The sequence below is a fragment of the Equus przewalskii genome, chromosome 15, assembly GCF_037783145.1.
Source record: "Equus przewalskii isolate Varuska chromosome 15, EquPr2, whole genome shotgun sequence".
Taxonomy (NCBI): Eukaryota; Metazoa; Chordata; class Mammalia; order Perissodactyla; family Equidae; genus Equus; species Equus przewalskii.
In genome coordinates, this window is record NC_091845.1 from 4,604,634 (window position 1) to 4,619,888 (window position 15,255).

Below are 15,255 nucleotides of genomic sequence, written 5' to 3' on the forward strand. Positions count from 1 at the left end.
GGGAGAATCCTGACCTCCCAGGGGTGAGAAGACTCCTGAGATAACTCTGGGTCACACAGGAGGTGCTCAATAAATCCTAAAAATAAAAATCTAACGGCCCTGAGGGAACTAATGCAAGTCATTGGCAGAGTTCCCTGAGGCCAGCCGCCCAGGAGGAGGTTGGGCACTGGATGGGGTCCAGCCCTGCCCCAGCCCGGAGGTCCTTCTGGGGCAGGCAGACAGGACAGGCCAAGGGTGTCCCGGACCCCCGCCTTAGGCCTCCATGAGCTCGTGGGACCAGCCGGCAGATGTGGGTCAGTGGTGCATGCCAGCCCCAGAGTGAGGCAGCAGAAGCTGTCCCTGTCCATCTGAGGGCTGGCAGTCACCAGGGCCATGTCCACGTCAGGAAGGGACACCAAGGGCAGCGGTGGGGCCCTGCTGATGACACCCGCTGGCCGCAGACGAGAGGCTGACCTTCTCTTTGTCTCGGGGGAGCTGGGCGAGGCTGGGGGGTGGGCAGTGGCCCGTGCAGGCGTCTAGGCCACCTTACTCACGCCCTGCGTGCCTCCTCAGCTGCAGGCTGCGTGCTGTGCAGAAATCAGAGCTTCCCACCCTAGGCAAGCGAGCACCACCACCCTCCTGGGCCAGGCCCTAGCCTGGGCTTGGAGGAGGGCTCGCTCTGCCCTCAGGACACTCACTGGCTGCTGGGGGCTGGAAACTGCGGGCTGAACCGGAATCGCTCCCTGTGTTACGGATCTGCTCCACCTCAGGCACTGCGACACACACGGTCATGTACACGTCATTGTTGCTCACCACAACCCCAGGAAAGATCACCTATTACTACCCCCATTTTACAGAAAAGGAATCTGAGGCTCAGAGAGATGAGCTGGCTTGCCCAGGGTCACACAGTCAGGAATTGGGAGCCGGGATTCCGGACCAAGTCTGTCCAACCCCAAAGAGTGGACTCTCTCCTGCGTGACTGCCTCCAGGAAGCAGGTGAAAAGTTGAAGTGGCGTCACGGTGTCAGGGGAGGCAGCTGGGCTGGGCATCAGAGAATTGCCCCTCGGTCCCCAAGGTCCTCCCCCCCGGCCGGTCTGTCTACTGGGACCAGCCTTCTTCCGTCTCCCCAGCCAAGCTCTGCCTCACCCTGGGTCTCCTTTGAGATGCCGCCTCCTCCAGGAGGCCCCCTGACTCCCCGGTTTGGGGCTCCTCCTCTCAGCTCCCACAGCCCTTGGTCTGCACCCATCTGACCCCTTCCAGAGGACAGGACTGTTTCTGCCAAGGCCTCCACGGCATCTGCAGCGTGTAGCAGGTGCTTGGCACATAGTAGGCCCTCAGTAACCACAGGTGGGACGTGTGGAATAAATGACCAGACCCTCTCCCCAACGAGCACAGACCCTTTTCTGGGGGCTAGGGACTGCATTTCTGCACCAAGGAGACCAGGGCAGGACAGACTCCAGGCGTCCCAGGTCTCAGGACCCTGTCTTCAACTCAGGGTGAGAAGTGTCCCCAGAGTTCAGCCCGTTGAATTTTTTCCTGCCGACTCACGGGGTGATTCATCCTCAGCCTGGCATGCCTGGGCTTACCCAGCGGCCACAGGCCCCGGTGCTAAGTTTAGTGACTGCAGGATGACCCCGTGAAATTCCAGGCGGAGCCAGGGGGCTGGCGGCACCTTCCACAGTGCTTCCTTGGGCCTCCTGTTCCTCGCAGGTCCTGAAGGGGAACCAAGCGTCCTTCCAGTAAACAGCCTGGAACAGCTGGGTCCTCACCTCTGGGCCTGGGCCAGCGGCCACACCACTCAAGGACAAAGGTGTGCTTTACCGTCAGAGGCGCTGGGTGTTGAGGGATGGGAGCCCGAGGGAGCCTTTGAATGATACACCACAGTAGACGGCCTTGAGGCTCAGGGCAAGCCCCTCTCCCTGGGAATCCTATCGACATGCTGGACAATCCGTGCCTAGGATAAATGTTTCTGCTCAGGGTGGGGTCTGCCTCCCAGTGCCTACCTAGGAGAGGCAACTGCCCTGGTCTACCCTTTGGGCCTCAGACCCTCCTGTCTCCTGCCCTTCACAGGACGGGAGCCCCAGCCCTCTTCCTGCTCTGGAGCCCCCTCCAGATTCTCCCTGTCTGCTCTGTCCCTGTCCCAGAGATGAGCCAAAGACCCCCAAACAAGACTGAACAGGAGAGGGTGTGAGATGCATGGGGAAAGGACCCCTTCCTCTCTTCTGAACACAGTATAAACCGTGCACACACCATGCAGGCAGTAAAGGGCTCTTCAGTTACTTTAAATTGTTGGCTTGGGGTGAGCTTGTGGCCCATTAAGACCTTCAGATCTTGTTTCCATGCTCCCCAGGAAGACCTCCCTTAGCCTGCATTTGGGCAATTGGTTTTAATCAATTCCTCCGCCACTTGGGTCCTTCCAAACAGGAGCCACCACATCCCACCGTCGCAAGTCAGAAAGCTCGGTCTCATTGCTGCCCTGTCCACTCTGCGGAGATGGGCCGGCGCTGTCGGATCACTGCAGTCTCCTCAGCACGGAGCACGTGGGAGCGCAGACACTGCAGAAAAATGGAGGCCCCTTGAATGTGAAATTTATACATACAAAAGAGGATGATAACAGTTTAAAGAATAATAGTTTTAAATTAATAAAGCAAGGCATTAAATCGGTGGGGAAAGAAAAGCATTTTTAACAAATGGAAAAATGGAACATCAGGAAAAAAAGGAATCTCAGCGGCTACCTCACTCTGTTCACGAAAGTCAATTTGAAAATAATAATAATAATGATAATAGGAGACGGGAGGAAACTGGGAGGTGAGGGAAATGTCTACAGCCTCGATGGCAGTGACTCTTCACATGTGTGTGCTTATCCCCAGACTCATTGGGTTACGTGCATTAACTACGTATAGCTTTTTACATGTCACAAAGATCAATTTGAAATAGATCATAGACCTAAATGTAAAAAGCAGAACCAACATTCCGGAGGACACGGAAATGAATATCTTTGCGACATTAGGGAGACAAAGGTTTCTTGGTCAGGACACAAAAAGCACTACCCTGAAAGGAAAAAATGGAAAAATTGGACTTTATCCAGTTTCTCGCTCATTAAAAGACACCATTAACCAAACTAACAGGCAAGACAAAGACTGGGAGAAATAGTCACTGTGTGCGTGTGTGCGTGCGTGTGAGTGCGTGTGTGTGCGTGCGTGTCTCACAAAGGGCCCATTCCCAGAACATACAAACAACGGCAGGGCAACAGCAGCGGGGCGAGCGCCCAGCTGGAAGGGATGGCAGCTGCTGCGACGGATGTCGCCCGGGAAGACAGGCTAACGGGCAGTGAGCACATGAGTCAGTGCTCAGCACCAAGGATATGTAAAGTATTAGAATTAAAATGATAACCAGAGACCATATCACACCTGCCAGAACAGCTAAAATTTTTTAAAACTTGCAGCGCCAAGTGCTGCAAGGATGCAGAGCCACTGGAACGCCCCTCCTCCGCGGGATCAGATAAAAAACGCGCAGATACTCTGGAAAATAGTCGGGAAGTTTCCTGTAAGGTCAGGCGGCTAAGGAGGCGCGTGGTCACCCTCAGTCCAGCGCGCGTCTACGGAATGACTCAAGCGTTCCGCTCCCAGCTGTGGACCCAAGAGAAACAAAAACGTGTCCATGCAGAGATTGTGCGAAAATGTTCACAGTGGCATTCCCCACATTAGTCCAAACTGGAACCCGGCTGGGTGTCCGTCAGCAGGGAAGTGAGCACATGAACTGTGGGATGGCCACACGATGGAATACGACTCAGCAATAAAAGGGCATAAACTACTGATAACAGCGTGGGCCGACCTCCCAAATAGCAGGCTAAGGGGGAGAAGCCAGACCCCAGAGAGGCCGTTCAGCCCACACGCATTTTTGTGAAACCCTGGACAGCAAAGCTAGCCTAAGGTGAAGGAAACCGGAGGGAGCCACAGCCATCTCGGGGGGGACAATGAGGGACTGCAGAGGGGACCAGCGAAGCTTCCAGCGTGCTGGACATGTTCCGTGTCTCGCTCAAGTGATGATCACAGGGTGAACACAAATGTGGAAACACACTGACGTGAACACTGAGATGTGAGCAAGTTATTCCATCCTAGTTGTATTTGCCTTCAGCAAAATATATCCTAAAAAATAAAAAATTCTAAAATAATTCATATCGTTAATAATAATTTAAAATAATAATATAGCAAACCATGCCTTTCCGCCACTCACTGTATGAAATAGAGCTTTACCGCCGTCGTAGATCCTTCGCTCTTCCGTCCCTCCCTCAGGGCGAAGGCCCAGCGGAATTTTGTGTCCATTATCCCTTTGGTTTTCCTCACACCTGTACCACCTCTTCCCCTTCCTTACGTCGTTTACTGTTGAGTGTGTCTGTGTGGGCACACTGCGTAAACGGAATCATTCTGTCTGTATCCTTCTGAGACTTGCTTTTTTTTTCTTTTTGTTGAGGAAGATTAGCCCTGAGCTAGCATGCTTGCCCATCTTCCTCTACTTTATATATGGGACACATACCACAGCATGGCGTGTCAAGCAGTGCCACGTCCGCACCCAGGATCTGAACTGGTGAACCCCGGGCCGCCGAAGCAGAACGTGCGAACTTAGCCACTGCACCACCGGGCCAGCCCTGAGGCTTGCTTTTTTTACTCACGTGGTGTCTCTGACATTCATTCATGTTGTACGCAGCTGTTGCTTGGTTGTTGTCATCGCTGCATACTGTTCAGGTGTGGAGCTGTGTGCAGCTGTCGCTTGGTGGTTGCCATCGCTGTGTCGTGTCCGGTGTGGAGCTGTAGTGCAATCTGTGCACCATCCTCCAGTTGATGGACACTGGTTTGCTCCTATGCTGGGGCCAGCAGCGCTTATGCGTGTCCTCTGTCACATGTCCAGGGGCACAAGTTCCTCCAGCGCATAAACTCAGGACAGGAGTTGCTGGGTCATGGTCAATGCGTGTCTTCAATTTACCAAACAGCCTCACCTTTACTAAAAATTACTGGATAGTTTCCAAAGTGGCCCTGGGTGGCTCTTCACGACTTACACGACCGCAGCAGACAGTGAAAACCCCAGTTGCTGCACGGCCTCGCTGGAGCTTGGAATCATCAGACTTTTAAATGTTGGAAGGCAAAGATGGGAATTACAAACTCAGATGCCTTGGGGCCACTGAAGTAACAGCAACTGGACTGAGAGGACAGTAAGGAGAGGTGGGGCCTGGGGCCAGCTGGAACTCAGCACCCATCTGAGAGAGGCGGCCCTGGCTCCGCCCCTTGCCCCCTGACCACAGCCAGAGCGAGTGCAGACCCAGGGCTGCAGGGCCCGGGGGTTTTCCAAGGCAGCCCGAAATCCAAATTTGTACGTGAAATCTGATTTTGAAATGTCAGCAAACATTTCAGATTTGTTTAAAATACTGTACTGGGCCAGGTATATTGATCAGCCAAGCCCAAACTTTCCTACTAGACTCAGTTCCTTACAATGCAACGCGGTGGAATTCGTAGCTATAGGAAGGTGTTGGGACTCTGGCGAGCGGCCTCAGCTCTCCGTGGCTCGTGTGCTCGCGCTCTGTGGACAGTCGTTCCATACCGGCGGGCGTCCACCGTTCTTCCTTCTGCTTGGCTGTTCAGAAGCTCAGTTTTCCAGAAGCCCTGTTGTCTCAGAGGAACGTGAGGGATGAGGAGCTGCTCTCATGTGCTGTGAAGCGAAGCCTCACTCATTCCAAGGCCCCGGAGGAGATCGCTCCCTCCTTCATCCCGTGACCCCCAACCCTGTTCACTGCTCAGCAGCCAGAGAATTCTTTCTTTTGTTTTTAAAGATTTTATTTTTCCCTTGTCTCCCCAAAGCACACCCCCCCCCCCGGGTACATAGTTGTATATTTTCAGCTGTGGGTCCTTCTAGTTGCAGCATGTGGGATGCCGCCTCAGCGTGGCCTTATGAGCGATGCCATGTCCGCACCCAGGATCCGAACCGGCAAAACCCTGGGCCGCCGGAGCAGAGCGCATGAACTTAACCACTCAGCCACGGGGCCGGCCCCCGAGATGATTCTTTCAAAACCTACGTCAGATGATGTCGCTCCCGTGCTCGAACCCTCCAGCCAATCCCTATCTTCCTCACAGACGTCCAGACTCTTGCCTAAGGGCCCTGCATGGCGTGGTTGTCACACATTCCCCTCCCCTTTCAGCCCGTCCAACACCCCAAGCTCAGTGTCAACTCAGTGTTTGCACAGGCTGTGCTTCCGCCTGGGTCTCCCTTTCCTCTGGTCTTTCAGTGGCTGGTCCCTTCCTAGCCTCCAGGTCTGGCATCAATGTCACCTTCCCAGAAAGGCTTCCCTGGACCACTCCTACACAGCAACCCCCCTCCCAAGGCGCTCTCCCCCGCAGCCCCTGTGGGGGTCCTTCTCTGCACTCCGCCATCTGCAATCGCCTTACACATGTGTTCGTGTTACTGACTCCCTCCCCTGCTGTGCTGTCAGCTCCCTGAGGGACGGGGACCTGGTACCGCCCACCTGTCCCCAACCCCTGGCTTGGAGCCCGGTGCGTAAGCAGCCTCTGAATGAGTGGATGTGTGGGAAGCACTTTGTGTGCGCAGGACTCCATGCCAGGGGCTGTGTGGGGTGAATAGCCATGGCCAGGCCTCAGGGAGCACAGGAGGGAGGGGAGGAGGCCGAGTCAGAGTCATCGAGTCATCGCCGACAGCCCCAGTGCAGGCAGGGACGGCACGTGCGCCGGGTTGGCTGTCTGCAGCTGGCCTCTGTTCCGATTGGTTGCTGGGTTCCCTGCCAGTTGTTAAATATCTTAATTTCTTCCCTGGATAGAGCTGGAGGTGAGGTCGCCGTGTGTGGCAGAGCAAAAAATGACTGAGGGGCAGCCGAGCGCTGGACGCAGGGCCGAATCCCAGCCGCGTGGCCTTGGGAAGCCTCAGTGTGGACGAGGGACAAACAGTCCCACTCCCAGAGTAGGGAAGCAGTCAGCACCCTCCTGGGCGTGAAAGAACGTGACGCATTTAGCAGCAGCCGCTGCCAGGCTGCGCGAGGCCTGGAAGCTGGAGTGCAGTCTGGGGACACGTGGTGTGGGGGTGGGGGCTGGAGGAAGGCCCTCCCAGCAGGTGGAAGGGAGTGAGTGGGAGCCAGGTAAGTGGGTGGGTAGGGGGCCGAGACACGGAAGGAGCTGGGGCACAGGCCTCCCTTGGCCTCCCCAGGCCTCACTGCGTCCATCCGCCCTCTGACCTCACTGGGATCTCATTAAATGCCCCCTTTTAGATACTTGAGGGGCTTCCACTCTGAGCCTGAGATGCTGCCACAGCTGTAGGCTTTCCTGGGAAATAAAAGGGGCACCCATCCCCCGTGAAGGCTCCAGTGGATTGGTGACCCCCCTGCAGACTCAGTGACCTCTGGAGACCGCTCTGCAGGCAGGAGACTGTGTGTGAGAAAGTGCCTGAGAAGGCAGGGAAGGGACCACATTTATGGAGTACCTGCAGTATCCCAAGCAATGAGGAAACCAGAATTCAGAGAGGTTAAGTGAGTTGCCCAGGGTCACACAGCAACAAATATGGAGACTTGAACCCAGCTTCTCTGACCCCAGGCCCACGGGTCATGTTACAGAGTCCCAACTATACACCAGGCACTGTGTGGTAACTTACATGTGCAGGTCTTACCACGTCTACTCCTCACAACACTGTAATTGTCTCAATTTTTAGAAAGAGGAATCTGAAGGTCAGAGAAGTTAAGAGACAGGTGGTTGGTGGTTGGATCAGAAGGATAACAGCCTTTGTGATAACAGTAGTCGTGGTGGTAACTGTGCCGGCCCCGGCCTCCGAGCTTCACATGCATGAACCTATTTCACTCTTACAGACACCCGGTGAGATATAGGCTGTTTTTCTCCACATTCTACAAATCTGGAAACTCAGGGAGAAAGAGACTAAGGCCTTGAGCCCAGGTCGGCGACTCCCAGGTCGGCTGTGACAGCTGCGTGCGCTGCTCCACACACTCTGAGGCAGCCGACTCAGACGGGCTCCACTGCCCTGGAGGGCAACACCGAGGCCACCTTGAGAGGTGGCAGGCCTCCATCTTGGGGTTGTGCAAACCAAGAAGGTCAAGGACGTGGGGATGGGCCCAGGACGGCTTGTGCCCGGCGTTCCCTGCCATGTGAGGGGAAGCATCCGTGTTCCATGAGCCCCCTGCGCCCCGGCTCTCCCAGTCCAGGGGGGCAGGTGGTACCGGCCAGGGCCCAGAGCGAGAGCTTGCATCAGCTCCCTCAGGGGGCCGGCTCCCCAGCTGGGCTGAAGCCCTGGATTTCGGAGGCTTCCAGGGTGCAGGCCCATCTTGCCCCCTGGCCCTTGGAGGGGAGTGACCCCTGCTGAGCTGGGGCTGGGCGCACAGAGGGGCTGCCTGGCAGCTGGCGAAGCAGGAAGCATTGCTGTAACCAGTTTGATGGCTGTGCTCTGTGCAGTGTGCATCCTAGACAGCCCCAAACACTGCAGATGCCTGTCCTCACGGGGGCCGAGCTGGGCCCGACTGCTTGGTGGTGCCAATGGTGGGAAGCTTGGTGCCTGCCAGGCTGGAGTCTACTGTGGGCCCGTCCCTTCTTTCTTTCTTCCCATAGACGTTTATTGAGCACCTGCTGTTTACCAGGTACACGCTGCCTTGGTTCCTTACTTTTGGTGTTCGTATCTTAGTTCTGTCTCTTAAAGCTCCTGGGATGGGGGCCGCCTCCTTTCCCCCAAACCACTGGGTTGGAGAGAAGGGCTCTAACAGCTCTGGGTTCAAATCCAAGGACTGCCACTTACTCACTGTGTAACCTCAGGCAAGCTGCTTCATGTTCTGTGAAAAGGGCTGACAGTTCAGCCCATGCAGGGTGTGGCCATGAGGGCCACTCCCAAGGTAAGCTGAAGTCTCACCTCCTCCAGGAAGCTCTCCTGGACGTCCCAAATAGCCTCTCCCTCCCGGACTCTGGTGGTGCTTGCCCCCACCGTGCACTGGGAAACATCAAGCCTGAAAGGCTAGAAGTGACCGTTGTGCTTAACCTCTCCCCCTCTCCATTGTTACCCAGGGGAACTGAGACGCTTTCTGGGGCCTTGCCTGTGAGAAGTCAGTGCACCAATGGCAGAGTCAGTGCTTGAACTCAGGCCTCAGGACTCCCTGACCAGTGCTCTTCATGCAACAGGGCTCTCTTGGGGCAGCTCAGCTGGGGGCAAAGAGCACAGCTTGGCAGTTTGATGGACCTGGGTTGGAACTCCAACTTCACCACCTACTGGCTGGGGCCGGTCCTCCTGTATTCTGAGCCTCAGGGTCTGTGCGTGTAGACGGAGTGAGAAGCCTGTGGTCAGGGTCTCTTGCAGCGGGACTCCTGGGAGCTGGGGGCGGAGAGTCGCCGGCTCCCTGGGGCCTTGTCTGTGAGTAGATGCGCCCCCTCTCCGGAGCCGGGGAGGCCGTCCCTGGCAGCGTGGGGAGGATGAGCTCCGGAGCCAGGCCGTCCTGGTTCGAAGCCTGCCGCTGTTGCTGCCCAGCTGTGTGACTCTGGGCAAGTTACTTAGTCCCTCTGTGCCTCAGTTCCCCCATCAGCTAAACCAAAGTTACTATCGAAACTCCCCTTGTCAAGCAGGCAGCTAGTTGGTATTTGCGACGTGCTGGAGCAGCCCTGGTGCGAGGCTCACAGCGCAAACACGGTGCGGGACTGCCCTGTGCGCTCACCCGAGCAGCTCACTGCCAGAGGGCCGTGCCTTCCTTCCCGGGGCTCATGGAGGAGGTGCGGGCCCCAGGGATGGGGTGTCTGGGACGTCGGCCCCTGGCCCAGCCCCCTGAGCCGTCTCTCTAGCTGGAGGGTGAGCTCTGGGCTGGGCAGGGAGGGCAAAGAAGAGAGCAGAGTGCTCTTGTCCACACAGGATCCTTTTAGAAATTCCATTTGTCGTGGCCGTGATATCCGGTTTCAGTAATCCGTGTCTACACTTCATGAACACATGCGCATCCGTGGGGCTGTGTGCGCCTTCACTCTCGAGACCATCTGGCCTAAATACTCTCGGTCCTAATGGCAAACGCTCGGGCTGCTCGTCAGCCCTGCGCTGCGTTGTCCACCTGCTCTTCACCCGGAGACGCAAGTGAGCCTGTGGCTGAGCAGAGGGCCTAGTCCTGGCCGGGTGGGGCCGTGGGGAGGAGCCAGCCGTGCTCTGTGTTAATACGACCCTTGTTGCCCAAACCCTGCAGGCTGCAGAGCCGCAGAGCCGCAGAAACAGCCCAGCCAGAGGTGGAGACCTTGGGCAGGAAGGTGCCAGCTGGGCACCGATGCGTTTCCGTTCTTTCTTTCTTTCATTTTTCAGGCTGTGATTGTCAGTCCCCTGGAGCCCCATGCCTGGGACGGAAATCTTTTTCCCTTGAGCTCCAGCGCTGGACTCTGAAGGAATGCCCCTCCTCCACCCCCGCTGGCCTGGGCGCCCTCAGCCCAGGCGAGCTGCACCCCAAGCTGGTTTCTCTATCTTCTCCTCGCAGCAACCTTCCTGTTGCCATCGTCCCAACGTCGGCGACCACGCTACAGTGTGGAATGCCTGCCCCTGTGTGCGTATTTGCAAAACGCATGTGATTCTGCTTTTCAGTGAGCTTGTTTGTACAGGAACAGGCAGAAATGACACACGGAGGGCTTTTGAATTTTCACAACCTGAACACAGCCGTGTTACCCAGATCCAGATGCAGAACATCACTGGTGTGGGAGAAGCCCCTGCGTGCCTCTCCTCACCGAGGGGGCCGCTCCCCTGACTCCTGACACCAGGAGTCAGTTTGGCTGTATTTGGACCTTATACAAACGGGGCCGTGCACTGCGTACCCCTCGGTGTCTGGCTTCTTTTGCTCAACAGCGTTTCTGTGAGCTTCCTCCAGTTTGGCGGCGCATTCATTCCAGCTCGTGCATTCCCTGTGTCTGGAGTCCCCTCGCAGGATTATACCACGGTCTCTTGCCCATCGGTGGCTGCACTTGCAGGCGTCTCCGGCTCGGAGCTGTTACAAACGGTCCTGCTCATTCTTGAACAAGGTTTTCGGTGACCGCAGTCCATGTGTCTGTTGGGTAAATAGCCAGGGGTGAGACGGCCAGGTCCTGGTGTAAGTGTTCGCTCAGCTGCAGCGGATTCTGCCAAAGTTTTCCAAAGCGCCTGCACCATTTCCCAGCCCGCTGGCCGTGCTGCCGCCCATCTTTCTCATCACGGCCCTTATGATGGGTGTCTGGATTTGTGCTCCCTGTAAATAACATTGTGTCACAGCTCTCATTTTATTTCTTACTTTCCCCCCACGCTGCCTCTGCAGCCCCCCTCACAGCTGGAAGCGATAGCTCTCATTTCCTAAACACTCTACGTACCCCGGGCTCTACGGCTAAATCTACATTTATCATCTCATTTAATCCTCACGGCCACCCAGTAAGGGAAGTGCCGTTTCACAGGCAAGGAGACTGAGGCACGGAGAGGGGAAGACCCCTCCGCAGGCACAGCTGACCATTTTGGTTGGCAGGAAGAGAAGGGGTCCAAGTGAAACCCATCAGCGTGACTTCAGGGGGTTCTGACCCGACCCCTCCTTTGCTTAAAATGTGTCTGGGGAGCAAGGAGGGCTCCCCGTGCCTCTGCTCACTGCCCGGGTTCTGGGACAGTCCTTGTCCTTCCCAAGGGCGGTCTTACCAGCTGTCCAATGGCGGTGTCACAGGGCACAAATAAACATGCATTTGCCGCATTCAGCGCCCTTCATGATCTTGTATCAGCCCCCACAGCATGCCAGCGGTCCTCGCCTATTATCTCACTTAATCCTCACAACATCCCTTCAAGCTGTATGTGAAAATCTTGCCGTCATAGCCGAGGACACTGACATCCGGAGAGGTGGACGCACTTGGACGAAGTCACGCAGGGGGTGGCAAAGCCGGGTCTGAACCCATGAGACCCACGGAGGCGCCTGATGCCCTCGAGGACCCCCTATTTAGGCTGCGCTTTGCAGAAGCCACAGGACTGCTTAGGGTTTGGAATGTATTTTTAAATTGTTCAAGAATGATTATTAGATTTTTTTCCCCCAAATTAAGAGGCAGCAAAATGTTAACCATAGAGCAGCTGTACGACCCAGCAGTTCCACTCCTAGGCATACACTCAAGAGAAATGAAACGTGTCCACACTAAACTCGTACATGAGTGTTCATAGCAGCATTATTCATAACAGCTCAAGAGTGGTTAAAAACCCAAATGTCCGTCAACTGATGAGAGGATAAACAAATGCAATACTTCCGTCCACTGGACTTCTACTCAGCAATGAAAAGGGACGTGGGACCAACACGCCACAACGAGAATAAACCTCGAATACTTTATGCTGAGCAAAAGAAGCCAGTCCCCAAAGGCCACATATTGTGTGATTCCATTTATAGGAAATACGCAGAATAGCTCAATCCACAGAGACAGAGCAGAGGGGTGCTTGCCTGGGGCGGAGGCGGGAGGGCGGGATGGGGTGACTGCTGACGGGTGCGGGTTTCTTTCTGGAGCACTGAAAATGCTCTAAAATTAGATTGTGATGATGGCTGCACAGCTCTGGAACTATGCTAACAAAAACACTAATCGCTCATATTAAACAAATGAATTTTATGGCATACGATTGTATCTCAATAAAGCTGTTTTTTAAAAAACTAAAAGTAAGTGACTGAACATGAGGCCTGCTGGTCAGGACACCCTCCGGGGGCTTTCTGCAAGCATGGGCCTGCGGCCATCCCAGAGCCTGCCTTTTCACTTGGGCAACGTGCCCCTGGCCGCCGGGCGCTGCCATCTGCTTTGAGCACATAACAACAGGTCATCGGAATGAACCCAGCATCCAGGCTTCCCTTGCTGTGACCTCATTTGTGGAGGGAAGTTCTTGGCCACCTTCCTCATCATTTGTCTTTTTAGGCCTTCAAATCATCTCTTCTGGTTCATTCATTCTTTCGTTTATTCATCAAGCATTTATTGAGCACCTGCTGTGTACCAGGTTCTGTGCTGGTCATGAGACAAATACAGCCCAGTCCCTGACCTCAAGGAGCAATCATTTTGTCAGGGAAGCAGGCCCAGAAAGAACAAGTGTGATCGGGTATGAGAGATCTCGTCATGCACTTTATTTGTCGAGCTACAGGCTGGGCCTGTGTCAGGGGCTGGGGCAGCCACGGTGCCCGGGAAGCCACAGAGCAGTGACTTGGGGGCACAGACCACAGCTGCACCGCCTGGCTTCAGGTCCCTCTCTGCTGCTGACCAGCTGCGTGACCCTCTCTGTGAAGTAGGCGTGAAAACAGAAGCTACACTGTAGGGCTATTGGGAGAATTGAATGGCTCCCTGTACGTGAGGTCCCACATGGGGCAGGCAGGCGTCCACTGCGATCACTGTTGCTGCACTGGATGCGAATAGTCCGGGGGAAGCAGCGGGGCTGTGGGGTCCAGCCTGAAGGGGACTCGGAGCTAGTCAGATGACGGGTGGGCACAGGGCATGACAGGCTGAGGGGACAGCTTGGCCCCGGAGCAGAGTGACGTGGGGCAGAATGCACAGAAGAGGTGGGACTGGGGGGCGAGACAGGCCCTCGGAGCTCCAGTCCTCTCTGCGCTGGCCCTGTGTCTGCTTTGGGGAGGGTGGCTTCTCTCTCCAGGCTCCCAAGCAACCTCACAGCATTGCAATCAGGGACGCCTCTGGAGCCAGCCCCGGGGGAAAGCGCCAGTGGGTAGTGGGTGGCCAGGGGACAGAGCTGGATGCCAGCTGCTGAGGGTCCAGGAGGGCAGGGGATATCGGCCTCATGGGTTGGCCTTCCTCCATCATCACTCCCTCTATGAGGTGGACTTATGGTTATCCCCATTTTACAGATGAGAAAACTGAGGCTCCAGGAAAGGAAGCACCAGGCCCAGGTCATCCAGCCAGTGAGCAGAGGGGCTGAGGTTCAAACCCACATCCATTTCCCTGAACCCCACATCCTTAGCCACCAAACCAGGGGGCAGGGTGGTGGCTCCGCAGGCTGGAGTCTTGGGTTAGGATCCGGGGTAATTGAGTCTTGTGTTAGACTTCCCGCGAGCCCCAGGAAGCCCTCTCCCTCCCTGGCCCTCAGCTTCCTTCTCTGTAAAGTGGAAGCAGCAACACCAAACTCACCCAGCTGGCGGCCCAAGGAGCATTTGAAAGTGCCAGGCGCCCTCGGAGCGCCCAGGGCGGACGCCCTCTGCTGTGTGACCCAGGCAAGGCCTTCTGCTCTCTGGGCCTCACATCACAGACGGGAATGCGATTTCTAAGTCACTTGCACCTGGGGCTGCCAAACGTCCGCCTGGGCTGCGACAGTGGGGGCTCTGAAGGTCGTCTCAGAGCCGGTCACCGCCCGGAGGGGGAGGCATGCAGGCTGAATGGGGGCTGGCGGCCCATTAGCAAATGAAAATAAAGGATTCCTGCTTAAGGTTGAATTTCAGATAAACAGCAAACAATTTTTTAGTATAAGTGCATTCCATGCAATATTTGGGATATATGGATACTAAAAAACTTGACTCGTTTATCTGAAATCCCGGCTTCCCAGGGCGTTCTGTGTTTGACCCGGCAGCTCTAGTGGGGCAGGTTGACTGGGTGCCTGGGAGACCCTGGTCTTCCTCTCCTTTACGAGACAGACACGGCCTGGGAAGCCGAGGCTGGGCAGGCGGATGGGGGCCGGGGAGCTGGAGGGGCACCGTCTCCCCCACCAGCATCCTCCCTCCTGTGCTGCTGTTCTGACCCGCCCCAGCCCCAGCTGAGTGTCCGATGCCTCCATGGAGCTGGAGATGCGCCGAGGCCGGCCTTCAGCCGGCGGCCAGCTCAGAGTCGTTGTCTGGGCGTCGGCAGCCAAGGTGCTGGTGGTGGGGCAGGCGGCCCCAGGGCCTTGGCAGGCTCCAGACCCCAGATGATCTGTGCCACCCTCCTGGGGCTGGCCACAGCCCCCTATGACTGGAATCCAAACAGCACCCTGGGGCGCTGGCCGCCCTGCCCTGCGGGCCAGTCTGCAGCCTGAACAGGGTCTCAGAGCACCCCTCAGAAACAGGCCTCTTCCCTCGGGGCTGTTTTCCTGCCTGTGAGACGGGGTTGACGTCCTCGGACCACAGCCACCCGGGCAGAGGAGTTTCTGAGCCTCCGCAGTCATCTGCTCCCTCTCCACTTCCCTCTGCAGCTGCACCGCTTGCCCTGGGTCCCTGACGTGAGCCACCCCAGGCCCAACCCAGGCCCACCCCAGGGCCACCCCAGGGCCGCTGGCAGAATTTGGAGGGCCCTCCATTCCAAAGGCAGGAAGAAAGTGTTGTAA